We start from the raw sequence: 17,667 nt of genomic DNA on the forward strand, positions 1-17,667 counted from the left end.
ATTGCCAACGATTATGACGATCTGGAATACATGACTCGGAAATTAATCGAAGAGTACAAAAAATGGGGATTAGAAGTTAACATAGAGAAAACAATGTACATGAACATCGGTGGCAACGAACAGAATCTAGTTTTAAACGACGGACAACACATTAAGTACAACAATAAATATTCTTATTTAGGAGTAGAAATCACGGACGACGGCAAATCAGATCAGGCTATAAAAAAACGAAACACTCAAGGTAGAAGGGTCATATCTCAACTAAATAGTATTATTTGGGATCAACATATATCCAAAAAAAATAAACATCGAATATACAACACTATTATAAAGAGCATAGTAATGTATGGAAGTGACGTGTGGCAGTTAAAGACAACTACTGAAAGAACACTACAAGCCACGGAGATGGACTACTGGAGACGTGCCGCAGGAAAATCAAAACTCGAAAGAATTAATAACGAACGTATACGAGAGATTATGGGAGTCACACATACGATTGTCGAAGATATAAGAGTACAACAACTAAAGTGGTATGGACATGTGCAGAGAATGCCAGAACACCGTCTGCCAAAACAGATTCTAGATTGGTCACCACATGGTAAGAGAAAAAGAGGCCGACCCAGAAAGAGCTGGAGAGAAGGAATAGACAGAGAGATCCGAGAGAGAGGTTTAGACGAAGACCTTTGGGAAGATAGAGATGCATGGAGATTGGGCATCGGAAGACGTCGGAGGACGTTTTAAACCGATTATATATATATATATATATATATATATATATATATATATATATATATATATATATATAAGTATAATCAAACAACCGAAGTATCCAGAAGAATAACACTAGGATGGGCAGCATACGGAGCTCTTAGGAACATTTTTAAGAGTGACATTCCAACTAACATGAAGAAAAAAGTTTTCGACCAATGCGTGCTACCGGTGATGACCTATGGTGCAGAAACATTATCGCTCACAAAGAAAAACGCACAAAAACTAAGAGTAGCGCAGAGAAGAATGGAGCGATTAATGATAGGGGCCACTAGGCGGGACAGGATTAAAAACGAAAATCTACGAGCTAAGACCAAAGTCATAGACGTCATTGAAAGAAGCTGTAACTTAAAATGGAAATGGGCTGGACACGTTGCCAGAATGAAGGACGGAAGATGGGCTCGCAAACTAGTTAAATGGAGACCAAGAGCCGATAAACGTAGCAGAGGAAGACCACCAACACGATGGCAAGACGACTTACGAAAGACAACAAAGACTTACGATAGAATACTTTGGAGACAAACAGGGGAGGCCTATGTCCAGCAGTGGATTGAAAGAGGCTGTTGATGAATGAAAAAATATATTGATATTACTATCTCCTTCTTTAAGCACCGTCTCCCAATCGGAGGTTGGATATCATCATCACTATCTTTACTCTATCTACCGCTGCTCTGAAGAGTTCTATAGAACTGCATTTAAACCTATCCCTTAAATTATTCAACCATGACACTCTCTTTTTCCTATACTCCTTCCTCCTCTTATCTTTCCCTGTATGATCAGTCTTAGCAGTTCATATCGCTGTCCCCTCATTACGTGTCCCAGATATTGTAACTTTTTTATTTTTATTGTGTTTATAATTTCGCATTTTTTGTCCACTTCTCGCAATACTTCGGTGTTAGATTTTTTCTGTGTCCAGCTATTCTATGCATCCTCCTGTAACACCACATTTCAAATGACTGTAGCTTATTTATGTATTCTTGCTTCAATGTCCAGCTTTCAAGTCCATATTGCAATATTGAAAACACGTAGCATCTCAAAGCTCTTATGATAGGGGAGCAAAGTATGCTAAATTTTCAGTCTTTCACTCACTCGAGCGTTATGGGGACCTATTGGATTGTGATTATTAGGTCCTAAAACCAAAAAAAGTTAAGCAAAATTTTCCATTTTAGTGGGGACTTTCCACTTTTTAATTAAATTTTCCATTTCCAACAATCGTTTGTTATGTTAATACGTTTATGTTAATAATTCGAAAAAATGTCTCGAATCAAAGTTGCTTATTTTTACGTAAAAAATCCAAATCTGCAACAAAAAATTGGGGTCCCATTTAAGATCTTATAGTAACCCCTCACCCCACCTACGTGGGGTGTCGTGTTTGGTACCATTCGATAGATTTTTCAAAAACATTTTGAAAGTGTATTTTGCAGTTTTTCGATCTGATGTTAATTTTGTAAAATATCGCGGGGTTTGTATTTAAAACTTTAAATTTACCCCCCACCCCGCTCCGAGGGGGGTCATGTTTAGTACCATTCGATAGATTTCTGAAAAATATTGAAGACGTATTTTTTAGTTTTTCGATCTGATGTTCATTTCGCGAAATATTTGCTTTTTTTTTGTGAAACTTTTTTACTCACCCATTTTCTTACGCCCCGCTCAAATCGTCAGATTTTTTAAATATACACTCTTTTGCATGTACCTAACTTACTTTATAAGCATTGGTTGATAAAACTATAAGAAAACATGACTGGCCTTTTGGCTATGCCAGAGCAAAAATGGGATGGAAATAAAAAAAATTAACTTACTTTATTTTAATCTGACAATTTCGAGTATTTTTAAGGATAGATTTTATTTCGGGCCCACCTTAACGAACTTCCCTGTGTTAAGAGCCAATATATGGTAGAGGTACATCTGAAGGGTACCAAGTTTCTCCCCATATGATAATCTGACCCGCTCGAGTAACTGCAAAAATCCCTGCTTGGGCTCCCCTACCATTATTCTTATTTCTAATCTAAGGTCTTTGTTGCAGAGAATTGTTTTCATTTTTACAAATGCATTTCTTGCTATTTCCATCTTAGCCTTTATTTTTGTTGTTTAATCATTATTATCTTAAATTTAGGTTCCTAGGAATTTGTATTTATCAATCCTTTCTATCGCTACATTTCCCAAATGTATGCTTGTTTGTATTTTTGTTTTCTTTGTTATTATCATATATTTGGTCTTTTATAATTATTTTTAGCCCATATTTTTCACCGAAACGGTTTGTTTTGTTTAGCAGTAATTGGAGTTGTTCAGCAGATCTTGCCATAATCACGGTGTCATCTGCATATCTTATGTTGTTAATAGATCTTCCATTAATTATTACTACTTCACTTTGAGATAGTAGTGCTTCTTCAAAAATGGCTTCACTATATACATTAAATAGTAAGGGAGACATAATACACCGCTGCTTAACTCCTCTCCTGATTTCAATTTCTGGACTGGGTTCGTTATCTGTTACAATTTGTGCTCTTTGATCCCAGTAAAGGTTTATTATTATCCGTATGTCTCTTTTATTTTTAGAATTTGGACTAATTTTTCACGTCTTATTTTGTCAAATGCTTTTTTAAAACGAACGTAACAAATATGTACATTTACATTCATATCCATGCATCTTTGAGCACACATTAATAGCAAATAATGCACCTCTGGTTCCTAGTCCGTCACTGAACCCAAACTGACTATCATCTATCCCTTCTTCCAGTTTTATACGACACCATATATTATTTTCAAAAACAATTTGAAAATGTGACTTATTAATGATATAGTTCTGTATTCACTGCAATCTTTAGCGTTTGTATTTTTAGGGATAGCACAAAAGGTGGAGAGTAACCACTGTTTGGGTATGTGTCCTGTTTTGTACACTGTATTAAATAAGTCTACTAGAATGTCCAAGGTTTCATCATTTATGCATTTTAAGACTTCTACTGGGATTTGTTCTGGACCTACAATTTTACCATTTTTGCTGTTTTTTAATGCCATTTTAATTTCCTCTTTTAATATTTTTAATACCATATCCTCTTCTACTTCTATTTCCATCTGCTCTATTCTATTGTCTTTGAACAGTTCACTGATGTATTCTGTCTATCTCTTTAATTTGTCGTTAGTATTCAACACAAGTTTCCCATTTGTATCTTTCAGTAATTTTGGTCAGGACAAATTTTTTTAGGTTTTTTAGACCATTCTGGACAAAAAAGGTCTCTTGTAAATTGTTCTCTAAAGTTGATGGTTTTCGAGTTATAAGCAATTTAAAATTTGAAAAACGCAAAAATGGCCATTTTTAAGACTTAATGACTCGGTTAAAAATAATTATTATGAAAGTCAGAAAGTGACTAAATCAAAGTTTAAAGCCCCCCCCCCCCTACATGATCCTGAAGAAATTTGTGTCATTAATTTAGTACTAAGCTGTTATTTTTAATTATTAACAATAAGCCGTAAGAGCGTATTGACACGGCTGTAACTGTGAGTGCGAGTTAGATGCCCCATTGGACTACCGGAATGGCATCTCTCTCGCACTCACCGCAGACGGCCGCCTAACACGTGCTGGCGCTAATTATTATTACTTAAAAATAACAGCTTAGTAATAAAATTATGACAAAAATTTCTTCAGGATCTTGTAGGGAGGGCTTTAAACTTTGATTTAGTCGCTTTTTGACTTTCATAATAATCACTTTTAACCAATTTATTAAGCCTTAAAAATCGCCATTTTTCGTTTTTTTTTTTCAATTTTAAATTGTTTGTAACTCGAAAACGGTCAACTTTGAAGAAAAATTACAAGAGACCTTTTTTGTCTAGAGTAGTCCAAAAAACCTAACAAAAATTTGTACGGGCCAAAAATATTGATTTTTGCAATTTGATTAAAAAACAAGCTGAAAATGCGAGCATAATCATAACGAACACTTTGTTTATTTACGTATTTTAATTCATAATATGGAAAATTGCTATTATAAAAAGTAGTTTAGAATTTATAATTATGTTTTAATGTGCAATTATATCATTCTAATTTAAATATTATGAACTATAAAGGTAGTTTACTCATGATCGAAATTAATATTTTTTATATACCTCGTATAAAATTAATAAAATTTTATATATGATGGTTGAAATCTTGGAACATGAAGAGCTTTTTATGAAGAATAACTTTTCTTCGCCAAATTAAAAATAAAAGAGTTATAAATGAAAATGTTGTTGGTATCCATAATTTGAGAAAAATCTTCAAATATTTTTTTCCATTAGAAGGATGTAATTGCACATATTATCAGACCATAATTTTTTATACTAAACAATATTATTTCATATACTGTCGGTTCGCTAAACTCAGACACAACTGGCTAGTGATTTTAGTCAATAATTTTGCCAATTAGGCAAAAAAAATGATTACTAATTAGTTAATAATTACTAAATAATTAGTAATTTTGCCAATTTTGACAAAATTCGCAAAAACAAAAAAATTACTACTAAAATCACTAGCCAGTTGTGTCGAGTTTAGCGAACCAAATATAATATTTTAATTTCATAGCAAATGGAACAGTCCATTTATCATAATGGAGGCCGTATACTCGTATAAACCTTTTTAAAGCTGTTAATAAATTATTGCTTTTAAAATATACTCAAATTGTATTTTTGAACATCTTATTTTTTTATATAATAATTAAATTCACTATAAAATATCATTGACGTTTTATTAATACTTAATATTAAATTTAGTTTGACATTCACGAAGTGTCAAACTCAAATGTAAATAACCTATGCTTTGCTTAACAAATCAAGATTAAAAACTAGCCTACTTAATAGCAACGATTTCAGCTGGACGTGTAGTGTGTCGGCAGAAAATAAAACGACTGTGACGTCACATTTTAGAATATTGAGGTCGATTATCTCGAAGACGGTTAGAAATATCGAAATGCCGTTTTAAGATTTGGATTTAGAAGAAAAAACTACATAAGAATCCATCGATAAATCTAATCTGCGTATTGCAGGAGCGGCAACGCAATAACACACAGACTTCTGCGAATTTATAAACGAAATGTTTTCGTTGAAAAAATTGTTAAAAAAAATTGGACCACTTTTCACGTTGGCGACTTCTTGAACCTTATTCTGGGATGTCTCACGAATGTGATTATGAAAAAAAATCTAATGGGAATATTTTTTCTAACGAACCCGCCGTTTTCGCCTTGTCTAATTATAGTTTATATTACTATAAAACTACTTTATTACAATGTAACTAACACTTTTATTAAAAGTTATTCTCAATTTGGTTGGCATTTAGATTAAATTGAAAATATATTTTTTTTTAATTTTATTTCAAAAGTATTGTGGATAAATACTGCAATTTTTGAATTGTGCTTAATTAAGTGCAATCAAATTATTTGCTTTATTAACCAAAATACTGTAGAATCGTCCAATAAAAAACCGATTTGCTGTATGCACTTAGTACGTTAAAATCCCATAGGTATTGATTAGTTTATATAGAATTTATTATTTGTTTTCAGGTTTGCGTTAATTGAGCCATATGAATTATTTAAACTACATGGAAATCCACTTTAGTAACATTTCTATTAGTGGAGTTAATTTAGGTTTTACTTACGGAAAAAATCTGACAAGATAGAACTTTTTATAATTTCATTGAGACATATGTATAATAAAAAACATATCAAAACGGTCGACTCCAAAAGTGGGTGCTTAATGTTTTAATAAACAAATTAACAATTTGTAATTTTTTCTTAAATACATACCTACAAAAATAATAAATTTTAGAAAAAAAAACTGACCTGACGATTGAAAAATTCAGAAAATTTCCCACAAAAAACCGTATATAAAGATTTTTATAAAATTAAATTTGCAGCTTTCATAATCTTTAATTTATTACTTGTGAGTCACCCCTCTCACAGGCATTGGCGCACATTAATGAGGCGCATATAGCGCAGTTGACTACAAACATAACTTTGAATGAATTGATCAAATTAAATTTTACAAATTGGAAATGAAAGAAGAACATTAAAGCTATTTTATAGTTACATTACAAAGAAAAAACTTACACATGTTATGTGTGGGCAGAAACTGAGACTTATTTATTTTTTTTTAATTATTTAAAATTGTGTTACTAATACAATTATACTTACTTATCAAAATCTCGAACTTGCATAAATTACTTTTCAAATATCATTATTCCATCTTAAAAATTTTATTCAAATGATACACTGTCCTAAAATGTAATTTTTGAACACTTCGTAGTTTTACAGAATTACTACCAATTAAGAGGAAATTGCTCAAGTTTAAAGCGTTGTATTTTAATTTTGTAGGTGTTTTTTAAAGGTTTATATTCTTTAAAATATAATATACATATATATGTTCTTTAAAATATAATCTTTAAAATTCACTAAATTATTTTAAAAATGAAATAAACAACTTCTTTATGAGAAAATTAAGAAAATAAAAACCGAAAAATATCAATTAAAAAAATGTTTACATTTAACAATGCAATTTTTTTCTTACCACTTACCTGAAATACATTTAATAACAAACTTAAAAAATAATAAATATCAAAAAAAAAATTTAGGGCACTCGTGGGAGTGCCGACAGAAGTAAAAACTCCTTATAGTATATCAATTACGAGCTTAATGCTTTTTCCCCATCCAAAAAGAAGTGATATACCTGTACCTACATATTATATACGCGTTGCGTACGTCCTATGCTATTTATGTATACATATACATAATATTATATATACGTACAAAAATTATTTCGGCGAGGTGATGACGGTCGCAAATTCAATACTTTTCCCCTATATAAAAAGTGCACAACATCCCTATAGAAGTTTTCACTTCAAAAATTTATTTCGTGAAAGCGATGACGGTCGCCAATTTAATACTTTTTCCCCATCCTAAGAGTGCACAACGTCCCTAAAGAAGTGTTCACTTCAAAAATTTTTTTCGCCGAAGCGATGACGATCGCTAATTTAATACTTTTTCCCTATCCAAAAAGTGCACAACGTCCCTAAAGAAGTTTTCACTTCAAAACATTTTTGAGCTCGTATACAATATGCCTGTGTAACTTGGAACTGAATGGGAATTTTTTTTATTATCAATTCTACGATCTAAGATTTAACCATCACATATCAAATTTTATCAATTTGATACAAAATATGTCACAGATTATGAATATCGCTCAAGAGTAAAGTACCTACCTATCTTTATATTTGGTACCTACGAAAAGTGGTTTGGAATTATAAATTATATTTATATGCAAATACATCCTTCTAATTGATTTTTTCCAATTTTTTTTTAAATATAAGTTTTTTATATAATATAATTATATTATATAATTATATATTTATAATACAATTTTAAAGAATTTTCCGAAACAATGCATATGGTCGATTTACATTAAAAAATAATGTGTGTGTACTTTGTACGCACGTAAGAAATTATACTTCTATTATATGATTCCAACGAAATTAATATGTACTTTAAACAGTTTATCTATATATTTTTTTAAATATTAAACTAATTTTAATACTTACTACTTTATAAAAATTTTATTAAAACAATACGAAAAATTAAAAAAATAAAAGAATAAAACACAGAGAAACACATAAAAAAATGCCGCAAAGAAATGACTTCGGAACAATAATTGTTGGCAAAAATTTTAACCAAATACGCATTTTCTGAAAAAAATAATTATATAACAAATATACTTACAATCATAAAATGTACAAAAAAAAAATAAAAACTTGCATTGGGATTCCAAGCCGCGTTTATTCGTGTGCTTATGGTTTGAAGTCGAAGTCTCTACTCATTTAGCCACTTACACGTACCTGTCATGTGCGAAGGAGCCAACTGAACGTTTTACTGTTTGACAGTTCTGAATTTGATTAAATTAGTTTGATTTTTGTGGAAATAAAATATTAAAATACAACAAACCATAGAGTAAGAAAAAAATATATTTGATCAAGATTGGTAGAAATTTTGTTGGTAGCTACATACTTTTCCCAAATAGGTAAGTACCTATGTAATTTTTTATTACAACACTGAAACATTTACAATAGTTAGGTGTACCTTATTCTACGAATATACGACTGTGTTGGATTACCTCAACAACGAATATTTTATTGTGCAAAATATGAAGAACGAAACTACATTGCAAATTATATTGTTGTTTATTGAAATAATTATTAGAGCCATTTACTTTCGTTCTTCTTATGTTGCACACTAAAATATTCGTTGTTCCGATAATCCAATACGGTCGTATATTCGAGGAATGAACCATACTTGTTTCTTTTAAAAACTATTTAAAAAGTCACTACAATTATAAACTTGCTTTTTTCTCTGTCGTCACAACAATAAAAACTAATATACACAACATTTGTTTACCCATAACCAACATATTGAACACTTGTTGACAGGTCATTGTAATTAGCCAATCAGAGCTCGTATAACGTCTGAGCTGCGCTCAGGACCAAGACTCTTGATGAATTCGCGCACATATAAATTTACTCCCAACGAGTCTAAAGAAGTATAACTTCAAAAACGTAACAAATACAAATGTACGTTAAGATCTTAGAAATTCAGTGACAATATAGAGTGGTTTATTAGAACTGAAAATTAACTATGTGGTTCTTAAACAAAAGTAAATGTACATATCAAGTTTTGCATCAGAGAATTTAATATCAGAGAAAATTTTTTTCTGTATATTAAAATTTTTTGTTAGGTGGTAGAGTAACATTTGACACAGTGGAAGCAGTAGCTTATCTTAAAATTACTATTAGAATATGGAATAGACCCCATGTATGCTTTATTCGAAATATGCTATCGAAATACATATAGTAGGGGAGGAAATACATATAGTAGTATGCTAAATTTGCAGTCACTCGAGCGCTTTGGAGACCTATTGGGTTGTGATTATTAGGTCCTAAAACCAAAAAAAGTTAAGTAAAATTTTCCATTTTAGTGGGGACTTTCCATTTTTTAATTTATTTTCCATGTCCAATAATTGTTTTTTCCGATTATAACGCCATCTATCCATAATTCGAAAAAATGTTTCGAATAAAAGTTGCTTATTTTTACATAAAGAATCCAAATCTGCAATAAAAATTTGGGGCTCCTATTTAAGAATTTAAAGTAACCCCCCACCCACCTCCGCGGGGGGTCGTGTTTGTTACCATTCGATAGATTTTTTAAAAATATGGAATAAGTATATTTTGCAGTTTTTCGATTTGCTGTTTATTTTGCGAAATATCGCGGGATTTGTATTTACAATTTTAAATTTTTACCCACCCCTCTTCGTGGGGGGTCATGTTTGGTATCAGTCGATAGATTTTTTAAAAATATTGAACACGTATTTTTTAGTTTTTCGATATGACGTTCATTTCGCGAAATATTCGCTTTTTTTGTGAAATTTTTTGACCCTCCCATTTCCTTACGCCATGCTCAATTTGTCAGATTTTTGGAATATACAGTCTTTTGCATGTACTTAACTTACCTTATCTTAATCTGACAATTTAGAGTATTTTTAAGGATAGATTTTTTTTTCGGGCCCCCCTTAACGAACGCCCCTGTGTTAAAAGCCAATATATGGTAGAGGTACATCTGCAGGGTACCAGGTTTCCTCCATATGATAAGCTGACGCGCTCGAGTAACTTCAAAAATCCCCAGTTGGGCTCCCCTATCAATAGAAAAATGCCACAATATTGTAAATCTTTATTGCATGACTTTCTTTCGAAAGCTTTAAACCAGTGCACTCTACCAGTGTTCACATAGGAACAGAAACCTTAACTCTCACAAAAATATCAGAGGAAAAATTAAGAAGAATATAACGTAAAATGCAGAGACAAATTATTGGACTAAGCTTAAGAAATAGACTAAGAAACGAAGAATTTTGTAGATGTTCCGAGGTGAAAGATATTATCGAATGTATTACAAGCCAAAAGTCGATTGGATAGAGACAGCACATGTTACAAGAATGAATCACGACAGGTGAACAAAAATTGTTTGAGTTGAAACCACGCTTATCTATCACCGGTAGACAAGAGTGGAAGACCTCCAGCACGATGGAGCGACGACCTCAAAAGAATTGGGACCAACTGGATAACAAAGGCGCAAAACCGAAGCAGATGGAAATATCTGGAGGACAGCTATGTTCAACACTGCACAAATCATGGCTGATTAATGATTATAGAAAACCAACCCACACCTGTGCAACAGACAAAAGGGACGAGATAGGATAGGGCAAAATGTTACGATAGACCCATATAACTTTGAAAGAGTGGAGAGTTTTAGTTTTAAATACCTCGGAGCAACAATCACTACAGATAACGATATCACGGAAGAGATTAACACTAGAAGCACCAACATTTTTGCATACCTAGAAGCACCGGAGCGGTCAAGATGACGGATATTAGAATTTTCTATCGCCAGTCGTTTTCGTATCGTTTTTAATTGAAAAGAAAACCTATATTGAGTTAATACCTACTAACAAAAGACATTTAGTTAATTTAAATAAATTATTTAATTATTCAAGCACAATTTATGTAGTAGCAAAATTTTTTGATTTTGCTTGTACAAGACCTACACACAAATTTTTTACATAGGTATATGACTTTCACATGTTTTATTTTAATTTTAGTTCCCATTTTCCACTTCTTTTTCTTCAGGTGCTATCTCTGCTACGGAGATTGGCAATCATCATAGCTATTTTAATTTTAAGTCAGTCGCTCTAAATAGTTGTTTTGAGCTCCATCCAAACCATTCGCTCAGGTTCTTCAGCCATGAAATTCGTCTTCTTCCGATGCTTCTTCTGCTATCTACCCCTCCTTGCATTATGAGTCATAGGATGCCATACTTCTTGCTCCGCATCACATGTCCGAGATATTGTAGCTTTTGTCACTGCTTACGTTTATTATTTGATTGATGTGTTGTATCTCTGATTTGTTTTCGTTGATGTTATCCTGCACTTAGTCAGATGATCTTGTCGCAATTCTTCTGCTAACTGAAGTAGAAAAGTTTGCCTAGATATTTGAAAACCAGTAACTTCCTTATACAGAATCCAAGCATTTCTTCCTACCATATCTAAGATGTTAAAAAAAGCCTGCAACGGCCATTTTCTTGAAGCTGATTTGGTTGAGCACTGTATCTCCCTATCTGATCAGAGGCCATCTGATCTACAACGTCTACTCCGTATTCTGTATGGTTGTAGTAGGTAATGGTTTTAGGTTTCTCCTTTTTGTCTATGCCTATTTCAATATTGTTTGAGTAGGTATAGAGAATTCAGCGCTAGAACATTTTTGATCATTTTTCTCTGGTACACCTGGTTTCCCTGGTTAGCTCAAGTCTTGAAAGTTTCCCTGGTTAGCTCGTGTATGAAAATTTTTGATTTGTATAATTCCATCTTTTCGTTTTTTATTGCCGGAGGAATATCCTTTCTTGCTAGGTTTATTGTTTCAGTACTGCTGGTAGCCTTCTTTCGTAATAATTTTTATGTGTCGTGACATTTCTTCCCTTATTGATAAATGGGCCCATTAGACAGCTAATTACATGTTCCCCTAGAAGTTGATTGTCTGGTCGTTGTTCATCTTTCCGTAGGTAAGGAAATCCGTGCAATAAATATTTGGACTAGACATTAGCTGTAAGCTAGAATTTGATTCCAAACTTATCGGGTTTATACGCCATGTACTGGGTGAAGTGACATCTTGCCTTTGTGGGAAAAAGCTGTGCGTCGATAGATATATTTTAGCAAGTTGTAGGTGTAAAATATACAATTCTGCATAAATAGGTCCCATATTGCCGACGCAAGTGAAATTTATCTGTTGATCATCGCTCAGATCTGGTACTTCTCCTCCGTAATAAGGACCGCATTTTTTGTAGGTAGACATCAACATATTCAAAAAGTAATGACACTAAGTACCTACCTGCAAAAGAGAACTTGTAATCCTTAAATAGATGTAGCAAAGTCCTAAAAGTTTCTAGAATAACTCTATGAATAAGTAGTAATGCAGAGGGTCAAAAATACAAAGCAGTCAAACTGACCGCTCTGGTGCTTCTAGTGTTAAAGGGAGAATTCAGGCAGCAAACAGATGTATGTACAATGTACAGTAGGGTGGTTCAAGATCTTATTTGAAAAACTCAACTTGAATGTAAAAGCTAAGGGACCCCCCAATTCTCTTCTAATTTTGATAAAAGAAGTATGAAGCCAGAATATGAAAGCCATAAGTCACTTGGAAGGCAGTGCTCAATACTGTTTAAATAATGAAAACGGGAATATTTTTTCGATTTTTGAAAAAATTACAAGACATGTTAGGATACAAAAACTTAATTTATTTGTTTATTTTATATTGGAGCCCTTGTTTAAAATAAGTACATTTTGTAATGAAAACCAGAATAAAAATGAACTCTTTAAATTTTGTCTTTGGAAATGGATGGTTTCTGTAGACGAGACTTGTTTTCGATTAGCCTCTACAATCTGCAGTAACAGCTGTTTTTCGTCCTCATTATTTGTTACGAGTTTGTTAAAATCTTGAAATAGTTTTACACCTCTTTCTGCTATGTCATTGACCACTTTGATATTATTTACTGTATTTTTTGCCTCTTTAAACTCTGGTAATAGAATAAAATAATAAGTAATCAATAGCTTCAGAACAACTTTAAACTCTGGGTCCTGTTTCCATTCACTTGAGTGCTTGTTTAAAAAGCTTTGCATAATGTTTAGCTTAGTAAACAACAACATTGTTCTACTATTAGCAAAATCTTCCAATCCACATTCATCACTTAGGAAATCGGCATTTCCTCTAATCATCCTTGGCGGTGCCGCGACAGACATCTTATTCACTATGCTCACTTTGTTTTCAAGGCTCATTTTATTGGAAAAAAGTGATAACCCGACCATTTCGTCAGATATGTACCACAATTGTTTAGCTATATCTTCATCAATGACGCTGTATTTCCCAGCCTCTTTCAAAAAATTAGGTCGTTGAAAGCTGCATTGGCGCTGATTGGAGCCTCAACCCAGTGTTTCACATACAAAAGTGCACCGAAACGGATAAATCTATCTAAGTTTTCTTTCCTTTTTTTTGTGAGATGGTAAACTCCTTGACCTAGGAAAAGGTACAACTTATATGCATAAATACCGGTACAACTTATAAAGGTACACATTATATGCATCCACCGAGCGCGGTGTATAGGTCCAGGTGCTCTCCAGTGAATTTTTTCTATTGGTTGTCCCAACACCGACAGCGTCAGTTCAATAAATACGTTCGAAGTAGCCATCTCAACGCTGGTCTTTCTTACTAAGATGATGTAGCAAGGACTCGATGGCACTGTTTTTTAACTCTAGCTTCTCTAGGGGGAAAAATTAATGGTGTGCAATCTGATCGATCAACTGCGTTCCATGATTCGTTCAACCTTTTAAATATGGGAATTTCAGGAGAGCTTGAAGGTCCCAAACATAATGCAAAAAATACTTTGCACAAAATGATTTCCATTATGTGATAGCGACACGGCAACCATGGAAGTTCTTTTTCAGAACTGTTTTTGGCACTTGAACTATCATTTAAAACATCATCGTGTGGACTAATAGAGGAAGACGTGGATTTTTCATAAGAAACAGCTTTTTCTCTTCTCTCCTTTTATTTTACAAATCTTTCTAGTGACCTTTCTTGCTTTTTAACATACTCTTTGTCTTGAGATGAAATGAGCAGGTTTCTCTCAGTTCTTTTCTCAATTACAAAATCTTTGTCTTGTTGTATTGTCATGAGGATTAGAGCATCCTAATGGGCAATGTCGAAAAGCTTTTCGACATTGTCTAAATATGATTGCTCGTTTGTTCTTTGTTTTTCCGTGTTTCTTCCTTTATTTTTCTTTAAAAGTAACCACTGTGAGTGCACACGTTCCAGTTTTTCAGTTGAGTCCTTAGTATATTTATTCGGGATTAGGGCTTTGCTCCAAACTTCATTCAATTCTTCAATTGCGCTATGACTAGCGTTCCTGACAATTTTTTTTTTCACTTAAAACAAAGTGAAATGTTAACAAAACTTCTTTTGTTGTAGGAAGTTGGTTGTTCTTTGTTAAAGGTTCTTAAGTCCTTAACACCGATTAAGTAAACACTGTCTGCCTGACGCGTCTTAAGTGCAGTCATCTTGATTTAAATATATTTCAAACTTGAAACAAAAACAAGGGCGTAAATACCCGAAAGTAACAAATATTTGATGTTTTATAACTCCTTTCCACTCCAGTACCCTCATGTTGAAACCGCTGAAAATGTTTAATATCAACTGTAATAAAGAGATCAACAGCTTTGTTAACTTCTGAATCCTGAAAAACAAACAAACAAACATTTTGTAAACTTAAGTGTTTTACGGAAATTTATGAAAACTAAATGTTGTTGAGCACTGCCTTCCATTTGTTCTAGAGTGTTAAGATTTGGCATATATTATTCTTTTATTAGATATAACAAAACAGGAGGGTCCCTAGGTCTCTAAAAAAAAACTTGAGTTTTTTGGACCACCCTAATGTATAGCCTCCACAATACTATTAATCTCAGAGCCTAACACGAGCATCAAAGATCAGAATATATAAAACAGTGATTAGACCGGTGCTCATGTATGGGTGTGAGACGTGGACTCTGACCAAAGCAATTGAAAGAAAACTTAGATGTTTTGAGAGAAAAATCCTCAGAAGAATCTTTGGACCTTAGCACGACCCTAATAGCAACCAATATCGAAAGAGAACAAATGCTGAGGTCAGGCAGATGTATAAGGCGATTGACATAGTCCAAGAAATTAAATCTCAGCGTCTAAGATGGGCTAGCCATGCCTATAATCTCCCTCATAACCGCCTTACCAAACTGATCTGGGAGGAAGCCCCCACAAGAAGAAAGCCCTTAGGACGCCCACGAATGCGACTGAGAGACAATATATGGTCAGATCTAAAAACAATGGGGCTACCCACTGACCCAACTATCATTTAAGACCGTTCGAGATGGAAGCGAGTTGAGCAGTCAGCCAAGGCCCACCCCGGGTTATAGTGCTACCAGAAGGAGAAGAAGAAGAAGAAGAAGAAGAAGAAGAGCCCACACCAACAGCTATTTAAATTACTGCTCAAACCACAACGTTATCATCTAAAAGAGAATTATCAAATCATTATATCAAAGAGCCAAAAGCAACTAGGTACTAACAAAGGTTTTAACAAAATATGATTACTAATGAAGGGATTCAAAGATGACAGTAGTACCATATTTAAAGGGCTAATCAGAAAAATCAAAATATATAACTAAATATATTATATAATATATAATTCATATACAACGCGTAATACACAAACATATAATACAGAAATACACAATACATGAAAGCATAATACACAAAAAAATAATAATAAACACACAAAATTATCAGAATTTAGTCAGGGCATAAATATCTTCAGATGTTTTTCAACTAGAAGTATGGCTTGTGTTTACAATGCATAACCCGCTTAAAAACTTTTTGGTTATACTTTTCGTACAATCATTAAAATAATCTTTTTTTGAAAACGATTGCTGGAGTGGAAATCGAAACGTCTAACAGTAGTTAAAAATGTAATTTTCAATACAATAATTTGTGGCTTACCCCTATAAACATATAATAAATATAATATTTGACGACACAAGTGCATGAAGGGTCTATGTAACAAATTTTTCAAGACATATTTTTTTATTTCAAAAGGTAGTTGTTCGAACCTAACAATCTTTCAAACAAGCCAAACACGTTTTAAAATTAAATTTTCTAAGTTACTACAGTGTAAAGGATCTATGTACACAGTAAATTTTAAAATGTAAGTGAATAAAGGATCTATGTACACTTTTTATATATAAAAATATATAATAAATATTTTTTTAAGTTTTTTTTAATAATGTTAATAAATATATTAGTTTTAGAACCACCTATCCTATAAATTTAGTCTATTTAGATCTTATAGTAAAATAATTCTAGTATAACAATTTTAACTTCATTTTTCTCAATAACTAGCAAATGTCACAAGACCCTTCATGCACTTGTGTCTTCATTCAATTCAATTTATTTCCAAAGAAGAATTTTGTACATTGTAATTAACAATAATATTATATTTAATATAATGCACCCACTTCAGGGAAAAAGCACACTAGGCAACTTAATACCTGTATTGTAACCTTAATCCCTGAAGGTGTACAATCTAATTGTACAATTTTAAACAGTAAGTACTTGTGGCTGGTATAATTTACATACTCTATGATTGACAAAATACAATTGAAAGTGAGAGGAGAGAAGACCTAATCGGCATGGCGCAACTATATTTACTAGAAGACAGTTTGGCTAGAAAATTAATTTTTAGAAAATGTTGAATTCAATTGTTTTAGTTAATATCATATTTTTTATGGTTCTTTTGAACTGTTTATAATTTATTATTGTTTTTATATTTTTTGGCAATAAATTAAATAGAGTTGGACCATAATAAAATAGTGATCGTTTTGTAATTGTCTTGCTGAAAAATGGTACTTTAACCAAAAGTTGTTGAGTTGCCCTTGTATACTTTTGACGTTGATTTATTTTTAACTTACTTGAATTGGAAAATACCCAAATTAATGATTGCTGTATATAAATAGATCGGACACTCATTTGTTTTAGCTCTTTATATAAAAGTGATGTGGAAAAAAGTTTACTTTTTTTAAATATTATTTTAAGAAGTGTATTTTGAGCTATCTGTAAAATATGTAAGGTATCACTAAATGTACCACCCCAAACAACAATACAATATCGTATTATAGATTCAATCCAAGAGTTATATAGGATACTCAAGGTTTTTTTTGAGAGAATGTCTCTTAATAAGTAAAATTTAGGCATTAAGGATCTAATTCTTTTTG

This window comes from Diabrotica virgifera, chromosome 7 (genome assembly GCF_917563875.1).
Source record: "Diabrotica virgifera virgifera chromosome 7, PGI_DIABVI_V3a".
NCBI classification, from domain to species: Eukaryota; Metazoa; Arthropoda; class Insecta; order Coleoptera; family Chrysomelidae; genus Diabrotica; species Diabrotica virgifera.